Here is a 16,695-nt window from a genome sequence, read left to right on the forward strand (position 1 = left end):
GTGGCAAATGTTCAGGGGATATTTGCATGCGGTTCTGCGTAGAAACGTTCCAATGAGACAGGGAAAGGATAGTAGGATACAGGAACGGTGGTGCACAAAGGTTGTAAATCTAGTCAAGAAGAAAAGAAGAGCTTATAAAAGGATCAAAAAATTAGGCAATGATAGAGATCTAGAAGATTATAAGGCTAGCAGGAAGGAGCTTAAGAATGAACACGTACAAAAGCTGGATGAACTCAGCACGTCGGACAGCATCCATTGACTGCTCATTTCAATGGATGCTGCCCGACCTGTTGAGTTCATCTAGCTTTTGTACGTGTTGATTGGACCACAACATCTGCAGTATACTTTGTGTTAGCTTAAGAAGGAAATTAGGAGAGCCAGAAGGGGCCATGAGAAGGCCTTGGCGGGCAGCAATAAGGAAAACCTCAAGGCATTCTACAGGTTTGTGAAGAGCAAGAGGATAAGACATGAGAGAATAGGACCAATCAAGTGTGACATTGGAAAAGTGTGTATGGAACCGGATGAGATGGCAGAGGTACTTAGTGAATACTTTGCTTCAGTATTCACTATGGGAAAGGAACTTGGCAATTGTAGAGATGACTTGCAGCAGACTGAAAAGCTTGAGCATGTAGATATTATGGAAGAGAATGTGCTGAAGCTTTTGGAAAGCATCAAGTTGGATAAGTCGCCAGGACAGGTTGAGATGTACCCCAGGCTACTGTGGGAGGTAGGGAGGAGATTGCTGAGCCTCTGGCGATGATCTTTGCATCATCAATGGGGACGGGAGAGGTTCTGGAGAATTGGAGGGTTGAGGTTGTTGTTCCTTTATTCAAGAAAGGGAGTAGAGATAGCCCAGGAAATTATAGACCAGTGAGTCTTAACTCAGCGGTTGGTAAGTTGATGGAGAAGATACTGAGAGGCAGGACTTATGAACATTTGGAGAGGTATAATACGATTAGGAGTAGTCAGCATGGCTTTGTCAAGTGCAGGTCATGCCTTATGAGCCTGATAGAATTTTTTGAGGATGTGACTAAACACATTGATAAAGGAAGAGCAGTAGATGTAGTGTATATGGATTTCAGCAAGGCATTTGATAAGGTACCCCGTACAAGGTTTATTGAGAAAGTAAGGAGGCATGGGATCCAAGGGGACATTGCTTTGTGGATCCAGAACTGGCTTACAGAAGGCAAAGAGTGGTTGTAGACGGGTCATATTCTGCATGGAGACTGGTGACCAGTGGGGTGTCTCAGGGATCTGTTCTGGGAGACTTTCTCTTTGTGATTTTTATAAATGACCTGGATGAGGAAGTGGAGGGATGGGTTAGTAACTTTGCTGATAACACAAAGGTTGGAGGTGTTGTGGATAGTGTAAAGGGCTGTCAGAGGTTACAGCAGGCCATTGATAGGATGCAAAACTGGGCTGAGAAGTGGCAGATAGAGTTCAACCCAGATGAGTGTGAGGTGGTTCATTTTGGTAGGTCAAATATGATGGCAGAATATAACATTAATGGCAAGACTCTTGGCAGTGTGGATGATCAGAGGGATCTTGGGGTCTGAGTCCATAGGACGCTCAAAGCAGCTCCGCAGGTTGACTCTGTAGTTAAGAAGTCATATGGTGCATAGGCCTTCATCAATCGTGGGATTGAGTTTAAGAGCCAAGAGGTAATGTTGCAGCTATATAGGACCTTGGTCAGACCCCAGTTGGAGTACTGTGCTCAGTTCTGATCACCTCACTACAGGAAGGACGTAGAATCCATAGAAAGGGTGCAGAGGAGATTTACAAGGATGTTGCCTGGATTGAGGAGCATGCCTTATGAGAATAGGTTGAGTGAACTTGGCCTTTCATCCTCGGAGCGATGGAGAATGAGAGGTGACCTGATAGAGGTGTACAAGATGATGAGAGGCATTGATCGTGTGGATAGTCAGAGGCTTTTTCCCAGGGCTGAAATGGCTAGCACGAGAGGGCATAGTTTTAAGATGCTTGTAAGTAGGTACAGAGGTGATGTCGGGTAAGTTTTTAACACAGAGAGTGGTGAGTGCATGGAATGGGCTGCTGGCTGCAGTGGTGGAGGCGAAACACTGGGGTCTTTTAAGAGACGCCTGGATGGATACATGGAGCTTAGAAAAATAGAGGGTTATGGGTAAGCCTAGGTAGTTCTAAAGTAAGGACATATTTGGCACAGCTTTGTGGGCCGAAGGGACTGTATTGTGCTTTAGGTTTTCTATGTTTCTATGTTTAAGAAAGGAGGAAGGCACAGAAAGGAAATTATAGACCAGTTAGCCTGACCTCAGTGTTTGAGAAGATGTTGGAGTTAATTGTTAAGGATGTGGCTATGGAGCACTTGGAGATACAGGAGATGATAGTATAAAGTCAGCATGGTTTCCTTAAGGGAAAATCTTTCCTGATGAACCTGTTGCAATTCTTTGAAGAGATCACAAGTAGGATAGATAAAGGGGATGCAATAGATGTTGTATATTTGGTCTTTCAGAAGACCTTTGACTAGGTGCCACACATGACATTGCTTACCTAGTTAAGAGCCCATGGTATTACAGGAAAGTTACTACCATGGTTAGAGTATTGTTAGAGTATTGGTAGGAGGCAGCAAGTGGGAATAAAAAAATCCTTGTCTGGTTGGCTGCCAGTGACTAGTGTTCCACTGGGCTCAGTGTTGGGACCACTACTTTTTATGGTATATGTCAGTGATTTAGATGATGGAACAGATCACTTTGTTGCCAATTTTGCAGATGATACAAAGATTGGTAGAGAGGCAGGTAGTTTTGAGAAAACAGGTAGGTTGCAGAAGAACTTAGACAGATTAGGAGAATGGGCAGGAGAGTGGCAAATGAAATACAATGTTGGAAAATACATGGTCATGCACTTTGGTAGTAGAAATAAATGTGTGGACTATTTTCTAAACGGGGACAAAATCTAAAAATCTGAGATGCAAAGGACCTTGGAAGTCCAAGTGCAGAACACCCTAAAGGTTAACTTGCAGGTAGAATCAGTGGTGAAGGTGGCAAATGCCATGTTATCATTCATTTCAAGAGGTCTAGGATACAAGAGCAGGGAAGTGTTGCTGAGGCTTTATAAGGCACTGGTGAGGCCTCACCTTGAGTATTGTGAACAGTTTTGAGTTCCTTATCTACAAACCCCATTTCCAGAAAAGTTGGGATATTTTCCAAAATGCAATAAAAACAAAAATCTGTGATATGTTAATTCACGTGAACCCTTATTTACCTGACAAAAGTACAAAGAAAAGATTTTCAATAGATTTACTGACCAACTTAATTGTATTTTGTAAATATACACAAATTTAGAATTTGATGGCTGCAACACACTCAACAAAAGTTGGGACAGAGTTAAATTAAGATTGAAAAGTGCACAGAATATTCAAGTAACACCGGTTTGGAAGACTCCACATTAAGCAGACTAATTGGTAGCAGGTGAGGTATCATGACTGGGTATAAAAGTAGCGTCCATCAAAGGCTCAGTCTTTGCAAGCAAGGATGAGTCGTGGCTCACCCCTTTGTACCAAAATTCGTGAGAGAATTGTTAGTCAGTTCAAAAGGAACATTTCCCAACGCAAGATTGCAGAGAATTTAGGTCTTTCAACATCTACAGTACATATATTGTGAAAAGATTCAGAGAATTCAGAGACATCTCGTGCATAAAGGACAAGGTCAGAAACCACTGTTGAATGTGCATGATCTTTGAGCCCTCAGGCGCCACTGCCTAAGAAACCGTCAAGCTACTGTGACAATTATAGCCACCTGGGCTCGGGAGTACTTCAGAAAACCATTGTCACTTAACACAGTCCGTCGCCGCATCCAGAAATGCAACTTGAAACTGTATTACGCAAGGAGGAAGCCATACATCAACTCTATGCGGAAATGCCGGCGAGTTCTCTGGGCCCCAGCTCATCTCAGATGGACCGAAAGACTGTGGAACCGTGTGCTGTGGTCAGATGAGTCCACATTTCAGCTAGTTTTCGGAAAAAACGGGCATCGAGTTCTCCGTGCCAAAGATGAAAATGACCATCCTGATTGTTATCAGCGAAAGGTGCAAAAGCCAGCATCTGTGATGGTATGGGGGTGCATCAGTGCCCACGGCATGGGTGAGTTGCATGTATGTGAAGGTACCATTGACTCTGAGGCGTATATTAGGATTTTAGAGAGACGTATGTTGCCATCAAGGTGACATCTCTTCCCGGGACGTCCATGCTTATTTCAGCAGGACAATGCCAGACCACATTCTGCACGGGCTACAACAGCGTGGCTTTGTAGACACAGAGTGTGTGTGCTTGACTGGCCTGCTGCCAGTCCATATCTATCTCCTATTGAAAATGTATGGCGCATCATGAAGAGGAGAATCAGACAACGGAGACCACGGACTGTTGAGCAGCTGAAGTCTTATATCAAGCAAGAATGGACAAAATTTCCAATTGCAAATCTACTACAATTAGTATCCTCAGTTCCAAAACACTTAAACAGTGTTAGTAAAAGGAAAGGTGATGTAACACAATGGTAAACATGCCTCTGTCCCAACTTTTGTTGAGTGTGTTGCAGCCATCAAATTCTAAATTTGTGTATATTTACAAAATACAATTAAGTTGGTCAGTAAAACTATTGAAAATCTTTTCTTTGTACTTTTGTCAGTGAAATAAAGGTTCATGTGAATTTTTGTTTGTATTGCATTTTGGAAAATATTCCAACTTTTCTGGAAATGGGGTTTGTAAAGAAAAGATGTGCTGGCATTGGGGAGGGTCCAGAGGAGGTTCACAAGAATGATTTCAAAAATGAAAAGTTATCATACGAGGAACATTTGATAGTTCTTGGTCTGTACTCACTTGTTTTCCAGCAAGACAATCCCAAGCATAAAGCCAAAGCTACACAGGAACAGCTTAAAAACAACAAAATTAATGTCCTGGAGTAACCAAGTCAGAGTTTAGAACTTAATCCAATTGAAAATTTGTGGCTGGACCTGAGAAGGGTGTTCACTCATGATCCCCATGCAATCTGACAGAGTTTGAGCAGATCTCTTCATTTTAGGCCAGTTGTGGTTTGAAGCTCACTCTGGGTATAGATCATCATGTTGTTCATGTATTATTATAACAGAATATCTTGGAAACCCTCATCAGATCCGGCCATATCTGTGAGAGGAGAAACAGAGTTAGCATTAAGTTCTGATGAAGGGTTTTTAACTCAAAGTATTAATCTTGTTTCTTTTCCCACAGGTGCTGCCTGACCGGCTGTGTATTTTTAGTATTCTGTTTTTATTTTAGATTTTCATTAAATGTGGTTTTATTTTGATTTCTGTGGCTCATAGATTAGGATAGTGCTGAGGAGATGCTGTTCCAATGAACTATTTAATCACATCCCCATCTCCCCTCTTGAGTGAATTGGAATTATCCTAACACATTCTGTGAAGGAATGCTGGACCTTCTGGCTGCTCACCCAACATCCAGTGCACAGATCATCTGATGTTGGTCTTGCTACTGTTCGTGGGACTTTATAACAAAGAAACTCCTCGCTGTATTAGTATTAGACTACATCATTTGCTGTGCGAGGTTTTATGATATTGAAGTGGGAAATGTTATTGTCCCATTTTATTCCTTCCTCCCAATTTGTGGAATCAGGATGTTATCCCAGCTGTGTTCTGGTGAGACTTACTTGTCCTCTGTGATTCTGCTGCTGCTTTTCCTCGTTCCTGTAACACCTTGCGATTCAGGCTATAAGTCTTTTGCATCCAATACTCTCTGTTTTGCCTATGGTTACTCCTCAACCTGAGCTCACATTTGATATCTTCACTAGAGGGCTTAGTCTCCATGAGCACCTATTCTTCATTACATGGGATCTCAGAATCCTCGAAATACTGCATCTTTTTGCATAGCCTTTCAATTTTTTAGTTTTAGATTTTTAAAATTTCTCCTCATTAGTTGTATGTGCTGCCTTGGTAAACACTGTACCTGTAACTCAAAGGACCCACCCTGGAACCGTTTAATGTTTTGGTCAGACCTGTGGATTATCTTACAGCTGTGTTAGTTATATAAACCTATTCCCACCATGATAGGTCTAAACCTGGTTACTTTTTCCCAAGTGTTCCTGTTTTCTCCCACATCTCAAAGACATGCAGAGAAGTTAATTGCTGTTGTAATTATTGCCCCTCTTGATGGGCATGTGTGCTAGAGTATAAATTATAGAGCTACATGGAGGAGTTAATGGCACTGATGGGAATCCTCTGGCAGTCTGTATCGATCTAATGGGCTGAATGGCCTTCTTTGCAATAAATTATAAGCAAACATGTTTGATTTTGCTTTGTATTGTTAGCTCTCTTCCACTCCCTCTCTCTTCCTCCTGGTTTGTTTGAACAAATTGCTGTACAAGTAAGCTAGTTTATTTTCCCCTGCAGCATTATTGCATCATGTTTGCATAACTCTCCTCTGCACACTAGTTAAACACTACTTGTTAAATAATCTTTGACAGCTTTCCAGGATAGTATCTAATCACCTCATTAAAACTGGCCATTTTCCAGTCAAGTACTTTCATCTCCAATTCTCTCTCCCTTCCCCCTCCATTTTTTAAATCTACTACTCAGCTTTTTTTCCCCAGTCCTGCTGAAAGGTCTTGGCCCGAAACGTCGACTGATGCTGCTGGGCCTGCAGAGTTCCTTCAGCTTTTTGTGTGTGTTGCTCTGATTTCCAGCATCTGAAGATTTTCTCATGTTTCCAATTGATTGCTCTCCTTGTTCAGTATTGAGATACAAACAAATTATGTTCTGGTTACAGTTTCTTTGATGTTCCTCTAACATAGTGCCTGTATTCAGCACTGGTTCCTCATGATCCATAAACAAATGGAGTTTGTAGGATAATGCGGAACAGAAGTCTCTCCTTCCAGAATGGAGCACGACAATGATAACCATACCAACTGGAATATTACACTGGTGACCTGGAGGAGGGAAGAGTTTCCATTTTTGATGATGATGCAAAAATGCGCACTTGAGATACAAGTTCAGAATAGGCCCTTCCGGTCCTTCGAACTACACTGCCCAGAAATCCTCCGGTTTAATTCTATCCTAATCACGGGGCAATTTACAATGACCAAATAACCTACCAACTGGTACATCTTTGCACAGTGGGAGGAAACCGGAGCATCTTGAGGAAACCCATGCAGTTACGGGGAGAATGTACAAGCAGTAGTGAGAACTCTGCAATCAGATTGCAAGCAAGTAGATTGGGTGATTAGGTGAAAAACTGGCTAATAAGTTTAATGCTGGAAAGTGTGCACTCAGGCACTTAAATAAGGGGAATCAAAAGGTGGATTATTATCTAAATGGAGAGAGGGTACCAATAAGTGAAGTTCAAGAAGATTCAGATGTCTTAGTGAATGAATCACAGAAAGTTGACAGGAGTTGGTGAAGAAACAAGCTAAGTACCACTACCTGTTAAATAATCCTGGGTAATTTTCCATTGTGTAAGGGTAGTAGTTAAGAATAACAAAGTTGTTATGGATGTTGATGAACTTATCTGGCAGGAAACCTTTGGTGATCAGGAGGGTCGAGGTTCCAGGACGAGGCTCTCCCACTGCACTTTGGGTGTACTGATGCCTGCAATATCCCCAAATGCAGGATTCTTGACTGCATAACTTGTGGTGGTACTGCACACAAATTTGGTACACTTTACCAAAAAATAGGGTTTCAAAGGTTTGTTTGGTAAGTGGGAGGCCTTCAAAGGAGAAATTTTGAGAATGCTGAGTTTGTATGTTCCTGACTTCACTTATTGGTACCCTCTCTCCATTTAGATAATATGCTCCTGTCAGGGTATTGGGACCACAGCTGTTTACCATTTATGTGAACGATTTGGATGAAGGCATAGAAAATAACATCAGCAAAATTGCTGATGATACTAAGCTGGGTGGCAGTGTGACATGTGATGAGGATGTTAGGAGAATTCATGGTGACTTGGATAGGCTGGGTGAGTGGGCAGATACCTGGCAGATGGCATTTAATGTGAATAAGTGTGAGGTTATCCACTTTGGGAGTAAGAACAGGAAGGCAGATTATTATCTGAACGGTATAGAGTTGGGTAAGGGAGTAATACAAAGAGATCTCGGAGTCCTTGTTCATCAGTCACTGAAGGTGAATGAGCAAGTGCAGCAGGCAGTGAAGAAGGCTAATGGAATGTTGGCCTTTATTACAAAGGGAATTGAGTACAAGAGCAAGGAAATCCTCTGGTGCCCTGGTGAGACCACACCTGGAGTATTGTGTACAGTTTTGGTCTCCAGGGTTAAGGAAGGACATCCTGGCTGTAGAGGAAGTGCAGCGTAGATTCATGAGGTTAATTCCTGGGATGTCTGGACTGTCTTACGCAGAGAGGTTAGAGAGACTGGGCTTGTACATGCTGGAATTAAGGAGATTGAGAGGGGATCTGATTGAAACATATAAGATTATTAAGGGATTGGACAAGATAGAGGCAGGAAATATGTTCCAGATGTTAGGAGAGTCCAGTACCAGAGGGCATGGTTTGAGAATAAGGGGTAGGTCATTTAGGACAGAGTTAAGGAAGAACAACTTCTCCCAGAGAGTTGTGGGGGTCTGGAATGCACTGCCTCGGAAGGTAGTGGAGGCCAATTCTCTGGATGCTTTCAAGAAGGAGCTAGGTAGGTATCTTATGGATAGGGGAATCAAGGGATATGGGGACAAGGCAGGAACCGGGTATTGATAGGAATTGATCAGCCATGATCTCAAAATGGCGGTGCAGGCTCGAAGGGCCGAATGGTCTACTTCTGCACCTATTGTCTATTGTCTATAAAATGAATAAGAATAAGGAACAAACACGAGGAAATCTGCAGATGCTAGAAATTCAAACAACACACACAAAATGCTGGTGGAACACAGCAGGCCAGGCAGCATCTATAGGGAGAAGCACTGTCGACTTTTCGGGCCGAGACCCTTTGTCAGGACCTTGGTTCTTGAGGGATATTGGAACTCTGATAAAGAAGAGGGAGATGTATAACAAGTATAGGCAACAGGGAGGAAATAAGATACTTGAGGAGTATAAAAAGAGTAAGAAAATACTTAAGAAAGAAATCAGGAGGGCTAAAAGAAGACATGAGGTTGCTTTGGCAGTCAGGGTGAAGGATAATCCTAAGAGCTTCACAGGTATGCTAAGAGCAAAAGGATAGTAAGGGATAAAATTAGTCTTCTTGAAGATTAGAGTGGTCGGCTATGTATGGAACCAAAAGAAATGGGAGAGATGTTAAATGGGTTTTTTGCATCTGTATTTACTAAGGAAACTGGCATGGAGTCTATGGAAACAAGGCAAACAAGTAGCGAAGTCATGGAACTTATACAGATTAAAGAGGAGGAGGTGCTTGTTGTCTTGAGTAGATAAATCCCCAGGACCTGACAGAGTATTCCCTCGGACCTTGAAGGAGACAAGTGTTGAAATTGCAGGGGCCCTGGCAGAAATATTTAAAATGTCGATATCCACAGGTCAGGTGCCAAAGGATTGGAGGATAGCTCATGTAGTTCTGTTGTTTAAAAAAGGCTCAAAAAGTAAGCTGGGAAATTATAGGCCGGTAAGTTTGACATCGGTAGTAGTTAGATTATTGGAATATTAAAAGACCTTAATTACCATTGAAAATGACCCTTTCTTGGAAGAAAGCTCCAAAGAGTCAAGATGTTTTCACTCTAAATGACTGAATGGAACTTATGGACTTTCAATACAAGAAAGTAGGAACAGAACGAAAGGCCACTCAGCAGCTCCACCATTCAGAGTTCAAAGCAAATTTATCAAAGTGAATATACGCCACCATATACAACCCTGAGTCTTCTTGCGGGCATATTCAGTTAATCCAAGAACCATAGTAGAATCAATGATAGACTGCACCCAGCACAATGCTCATTATTGGATGTTATTCCTTCATGCCCCAACTTTTAGATTTAACATAATATTGTAGTAAACTTTCCAGAGAACTGGAATCTGGACACTGGGTCTTAAGTGAGCTTTGGCATTGGGAATCTGTTGAGACACAGAGGAGTATGGGCTAGGTGAAAACAGAGACCAGTGATTCTCTTAGAAGTGTGAGCCAGATGCAGAATCTTTGGGATTTCCAAATGGTCAGATAACAGATGATTGGAGTTTGCCTAAGAAGCCACACTAATTTTGGCTTTGAACTATAACATCCATCCTCAGAATGAATAATTTGGTACAACAACCATACGAAATACCTGGTTGCTCAGCCTGCTACTGCATTCCGTACAATGAAATGATATTCAAAAATTACAATTCAAGTTCCCAGAACTTCTTGGAATTATTTTTTTTTCCCTCAGTTGGATCCTACCTGCTTTGAGACAATGCCAAACAAGTCAGACTGCTGAAATAAACATTTCTGTATTTACGAGCTCACCAACATCCACTTTGGTGGATTCAGCTTCAGCGGCCAACAGCAAAAAACCATTGTCAGATCCACCAGTGTATGAAACATACTCTTTATTTAGTTATTGTGTGACTGTATGGTTGGGTAAACCCTTTGACAAAGAAGCTCCTTAATTCATCTCAGTCTGATGATATCGTATTAAATTGCTGTTTCAAAAACGACCACATGCAGGATGTATTTCTGTTTCTACAAATTATTCCATTAGTCATTGTTCTTACATTTGTAATATATCTGGGCTTCGATGAATAAGAGTCAGTAAGTGTAAAACAGAACCAGTTTTGACCCCAACACCAAGAGACAGAGCTTGCTCATCTGGCTGCAACTCAACACAGATGAAAACTGCAATAACTCAGATTAATTGCCTGAATTCTTGTTTAATTTTTTGTTAAATAGATTTGTGAAGCAAAACTTGTATTAAAGTGTACATGAGTGAATCTGCTGATGCTGGAAATAAATAAAAACACAAAATGCTGGCAGAACTCAGCAGGCCAGACAGTATCTATGGGAGGAGGTAGTGACGACATTTCAGGTCGAAACCCTTCCTCAGGAGTGAAGTAACATGGGATGGTCGAGGGGGGATAAGAACTGGGGGGAGGGATGAAGTAGAGATCTGGGAAGTGATAGGCTGAAGGGAAATGGGCTAGGGGGAAGGTGGAGAATTATGGGAAATAAAAGAGAAAGAAAGGTAGGGCTGGGGGGACATTATAGTGAGGGGGGAAAAAGAAAGAGGAAGAGAACCAGACTAAAATTATAGATAGGGATGGGGTAAAGGGAGGGGGGGTCAGGGGTATCAACAGAGGTCTGTGAGTTGAATGTTCATGCCGGCAGGTAGGAGGCTACCTAGGCGGGAGATAAGGTATTACTCCATCAACCTGCGTGTGGCCTTATCTTGACGGTAGAGGAGGCCATGGACAGACATGTTGGAGTGGGAGTGGTCTGTGGAATTGAAGTGTGTGGCCACAGGGAGATCCCGCCACTGCTGGAGGACTGAGCGCTGGTGTTCGGCGAAACGGTCTCCCAGTCTGCGGCGGGTCTCCCCAATGTATAAATGGCCACATTGGGAGCACCGGATACAATATATCACCCCAGTTGACTCGCAGGTGAAGTGGTGCCTCACCTGAAAGGACTGTCTGGGGCCTGGGATGGTGGTGAGGGAAGACGTGTGGGAGCAGGTGTAGCACTTCTTCTGTTTGTAGGGGTAAGTGCCTGGAGGGAGGTCAGTGCGGAGGGATGGGGGGGGGGGATGAATGGATAAGGGAGTCGCGTAGGGAGCGATCCCTGCGTAAAGCTGAGAGTGGGGGGGAGGGGAAGATGTGGCTGGTGGTGGGATCCTGTAAGAGGTGGTGGAAGTTACGGAGGATTATACGTTGGATCTGTAGGCTGGTAGGGTGATAGGTGAGGACCAGGGAGACTCTATCCCTGGTGGGCTGGCAGGGGGATGGGGTGAGGGCAGAGGTGCGTGAAATACGGGAGACGCGATGGAGGGCAGCGTGGACGAAGGGAAGCCCCTTTCTTTAAAAAAGGAAGACATCTCCTTTGTCCTAGAATGAAAGGCCTCATCCTGAGAGCAGATGCGGTGGAGGCGGAGGAATTGTGAGAAGGGGATAGCATTTTTGCAGGAGACAGGGTGGGAGGAGGAATAGTCTAGGTAGCTGTGAGAGTCTGTAGGTTTGTAGTGGACGTCGGTGGATAGGCTGTCTCCAGAGATAGAAACAGAGAGATCTAGAAAGGGGAGGGAGATGTCAGAAATAGACCAGGTGAATTTGAGGGTGGGGTGAAAGTTGGAGGCGAAGTTAATGTTGACGAGCTCAGCATGTGTGCAGGAAGCAGCGCCGATGCAGTCGTCAATATAACGTAAGTAAAGAGGAGGACAGATACCGGTGTAGGCTTGGAACACAGATTGCTCCACATGGCCGACAAAAATGCAGGCATAGCTAGGACCCATGCAGGTGTCCATGGCTACACCTTTAGTTTGGAGGAAGTGGGAGGAGCCAAAGGAGAAATTGTTAAGGGTGAGGACTAATTCCGCAAGGTGGAGAAGAGTGGTGATTGAGGGTGACTGGAAACGGAGAGCTTGTATCAAAGTATGTTGTGACCACATTTGGTGGATTGTGAATGGCTGTGGTTTTATTATAGATGTCTCAGGGAAAGTGCTGCATGGAGCTACTTTTAGAAGGACAGGTTCTAACCTACAGAAAATTTTGAGTAGATTCTGCTTCCTTTCTCTGGAAAATAGTTATTCATGAGCAATGCAAAATGAAGGTATGCAATTAAGATTTTGTAAGATATTTCTTTGCACAGAAAATAACAAGGAACTGATCACCATGTAGAGGTACTTAGAAGAAAAGTATTGCTTCATTTAAGGAATAGGTCTACTATTTGGGCTAAATGGACAATGTGTACTGAATATTCCAGGTGGACCAATGCAGTCCTCTTGTTTTTCACACTGTGCATATTAGACCATAGAACAGCATAGTACAGACTCTTCAGCCCACAGTATCATGTTGACTTCTTAACCTATTTCAAGATCAATTTAACTCTTCCCTTCGACATAACCCTCCACTGTTTATTTCATCCATGTGCCTTATCTAAGAGTCTATTAAATATCCCTAATATATTTGCTTCTGCCACCACCAGTGGCAGGATCATCCAAGTAGCTCCCACTCACTGTCTTTTAAAAAAAAAGAGCTCTTCATCCCCCCCGCATGCTGGCCTGCCAACACATTAAAGTTGTGTCGTTCCACCCTGGGGAACAAGGTCTCTGGCTTTCCGCTCGATCTATGCCTCTTGTACACCTCTATCAAGTCACCTCTCATTCACCTTCTCTTCAAAGAGAAAAGCCCTCGTTTTCTCAACCAATCCTCATAAAACATACTCCACTTTTGCTTGTAATTGTGTCCTTGGGTTCCAAAGTTGTGACTTCTAAACCACTTGAGATATAAGCAGCTAAGCCCAGGCTGACATAGAGAGACTGCTGCAAGGTCTTTTGAATGAGATGGTAAATAGACTGTTTCACTCACAGGTGGGTATTGAGGAGTAGGTGGCCCCATTCTGGGCAAGGTTTAATCTGAAATTAACAGTATTAAGAAGATTACCCTTGCATGATCACATGGCTTGCTTTTTGAGATCTTGCTATGCATTAACTGACTTCTACATTTTTCACATAGCAACAATGACTACTCTTCAGAAGTGCTTCGCCAGCAGGTAAGAATCTGAATCAGGTTTAATATCGCTGGCAAAAGTCGTGAAGTTTGATGTTTTGCGGCAGCAGTACATTGTGATACGTAATAAATAAAACTGTAAATTGCAATAAGAAATACATATAAATAAGTAAATTAAATAATAGCGCAAAAAGAGGGCAAAAATTAGTGAGTCAGAGTTCATGGGTTCCTTGTCCTTTCGGAAATCTCATGGTGGAGGGAAAGGAGATGTTCCTGAAACATTCAATGTGTGTCTTCACTCTCCTGTACCACCTCCTCGATGGTAGCAATGTGAAAAGGGCATGTCCTGGGTGAAGCTACAGAAAGTCATAAGATTAGTCAGCTCCATCTTGGATAGTATGCAAGACATCCTTAAGGAGTGGTGCCTCAGGAAGATGGAGTCCATTATTAAGGATCCCCATCACCCAGGACATGCCCTCTCCTCATTGTTACCGTCAGGAAGGAGGTACAGAAGCCTGAAGGTACACACTCAGTGATTCAGGAACACTTTCTCCTCCTCTGCCATCTGATTCTTAAATGAACATTGAACCCGTGAACACCACCTCACTTATTTTATATATATATCATTTTTGTTTTGCACTATTTTTAGTCTAAATATTTAATATATATATTTACTGTAATTGATTTACTTATCTATTTTCTCCTTTCTATATTGTCATTTATTGCATTGAACTGCTGCTGCTAAGTTACCAAATTTCATGACACACGCCGGTGGTAGTAAACCTAATTGTGGTTCTGATGGGGGTCCTTAATGATAGTTGCTGCCTTTTGGAGACATTGCCTTTTGAAGGTGTTCTTGATGCTGGGGAGCTAGCTGAGCTTACAATGTTCTGCTGTTATTTTTACGATCCTGTGCAGTGGCCCCTCTATAGCAGACTGCGATGCAACTGGTTAGAATGCTTCCACAGTACATCTGTAGAAATTTGTGAGTGTCTTTAGTACATACCAAATCTCCTCAAACTCTCAATGAAATATATCTGCTGTTGTGCCTGCTTTGTAATTGCATCTTTATGTTGGGCCCAGGATGGATCTTCTGGAATGTTGACACTAGGAATTTGAAACTTGAAACTGCTCACCCTTTCCCTCAACGAGGAGTGGTGTGTGTTTCCTCCTTCTGGTCCACAATTAATTCCTTAGTCTCACTAACCTTGAGTGCAAGGTTATTGTTGCAACACTACTCAACCAGCTGATCTAACCCACTCCAGTGCACCCCTTCGTCAACATCTGATATTCTAAATTAAACTCCTGGAAGTATATGCCCACATCAGGAATGAAAGCCTGGGATAGGGACATATCTGAATTGGGAAAAGAATTAGACTGGGATGCAATTTGGGGTAACGTTGCTGGTGCTTCGAAAAACCCAAATCATCGGTATGTACTCTTGAAATTTTGTCTTAGAGCATATCTAACACCAAGAGTTAGACATCAAATGGGACTGGCTCCTGATCCATATTGCTGATTTTGCCCCCATGGAACCATTGGCTCTTTTATACATATTGTATGGGAATGTCCAGGGATTTCTGGTTTGTGGGGAAAGGTTATCAGTACGCTTACAGAACTAACAGGGGTACAATTACCAATGGACCCCGCTGTACATCTTCTAAATGATGACTCTCACCTTTCCCTTACGGAAAAAACACGCAAAATCTGACTGGCAAGCCTGGCTGCAGCTAAGAAGATTGTAGTCCAGCGTTGGAAACCTCCCCGTGATATTTCAAATACTCACTGGCTTCAGAGCTTTTTGGACATTTCTTACCTGGAATTATCATCAGCAAGAGTAAACGATGCACGACCAAACACAATCTTAATGTGGACAAATTTGATATCTAACTTTAAAGATCTTCTGTTAACATAGGAATGCTCTGTCTCTGTATGCACTAGTATTCAGTTGGTTGGTGGAGGGGAGAGGGGTGGGGGGAGAGAAAGGGGCGAGGGGTGGAGAGCAGGGTGGGGATGAGGATGAGGGGTGGTGGGGGGATGGCAATGAGGTTTGGGGGGTGGCTGGGTTAAACGGTCAAAATGTAATCAGCAACTGGTTATATTGAATGCAATTTGTTGGTGTTGCAATGAAAATTAGTGATAAAAAAGACATCTGAAATTCTGCCAGCAATAGCTGTGTCATTGGGAAATTTATAGATGTCATTTGATGTCAAGCTGCCAAAGTATTTCATGATCCTCTCTCACCTTACCTCCTTGCCTGCCCATTGCCTCCCTTTGGTGCTCCTTCCTTTTACTTTCTTCCATGGCCTTGACTTCTCTTATTAGCATGTCCCTTCTCCAGCCCTGTATCTCTTTCACCAATCAACTTCCCAGGTGTTTACTTCATTTCCACCCTCCCCCCCCCCATTTTCACCTATGAATTTTTGTTTCTCCACCCCCCCCCCCCACCTTCCTACTCTTGAGACCTCATTTGTTTTCCTCCAGTCCTGCTGAAGGGTCTTGGCCCGGAAAGTTGACTTTCCATAGATGCTGCCTGGCCTTCTGAGTTCCTCCAGCATTTTGTGTGTGTGTGGCTTGGATTTTCAGCATCTGCACATTTTCTCTTGTTTGTGATTAGTATACCATTGCTTAGGGCAATCTGATAGAGTACAGTGGGTGTGAATAATCCAGTTCATGTACAAACACATTTTGCTGCACTGTTTGTGACACAGTTTCGGAATATGTTGGTTAGGATGTAGACTTTGGAAGTCTTCAGGGATGGTTGGAAACAGCACGTTTGCCAAATTGGAGTTTGCTGTGCTTTTGTTGCATTGTAGAGCTGGGGAGCAAAGCTTCCACAATGATGAACTGCAGTGCTGTCCGTTTGCTAGAGCAGAGGTTCCTTTCAAGTATTTTGCCAAGAACTGCTCAAACAGGAGGATGAAGGCAGGATTCTGTGAAGACCGTCAACTGCGAGATGTGTGCTAATCTCTTCCAGGCCCACTTTGTGATGAATGTGCTACGGTGAAGCTGTTGATGTCACTCTCCATTCATGCAACACAGCTGGAAAGTAAAATCATCCCCACAGTAATAGATAGCAGTGGAGTAACCTAACTGGA

At 43.0% G+C, this 16,695-nt stretch overlaps 1 protein-coding gene and 1 non-coding gene across 6 annotated transcripts in view; both read left to right on the forward strand.

Annotated features, from left to right (window-relative positions):
* The window catches only part of ephb1 (EPH receptor B1), a 649,893-nt gene that overhangs the window by 137,005 nt on the left and 496,193 nt on the right, over window positions 1-16,695 (forward strand). The window lies entirely within an intron of this gene.
* On the forward strand, window positions 7,515-7,675 carry LOC140725843 (U1 spliceosomal RNA). The gene has a single exon (XR_012098492.1). It is a non-coding gene; the product is annotated as a U1 spliceosomal RNA (small nuclear RNA).

Source organism: Hemitrygon akajei, chromosome 3 (assembly GCF_048418815.1).
Source record: "Hemitrygon akajei chromosome 3, sHemAka1.3, whole genome shotgun sequence".
NCBI lineage: Eukaryota > Metazoa > Chordata > Chondrichthyes > Myliobatiformes > Dasyatidae > Hemitrygon > Hemitrygon akajei.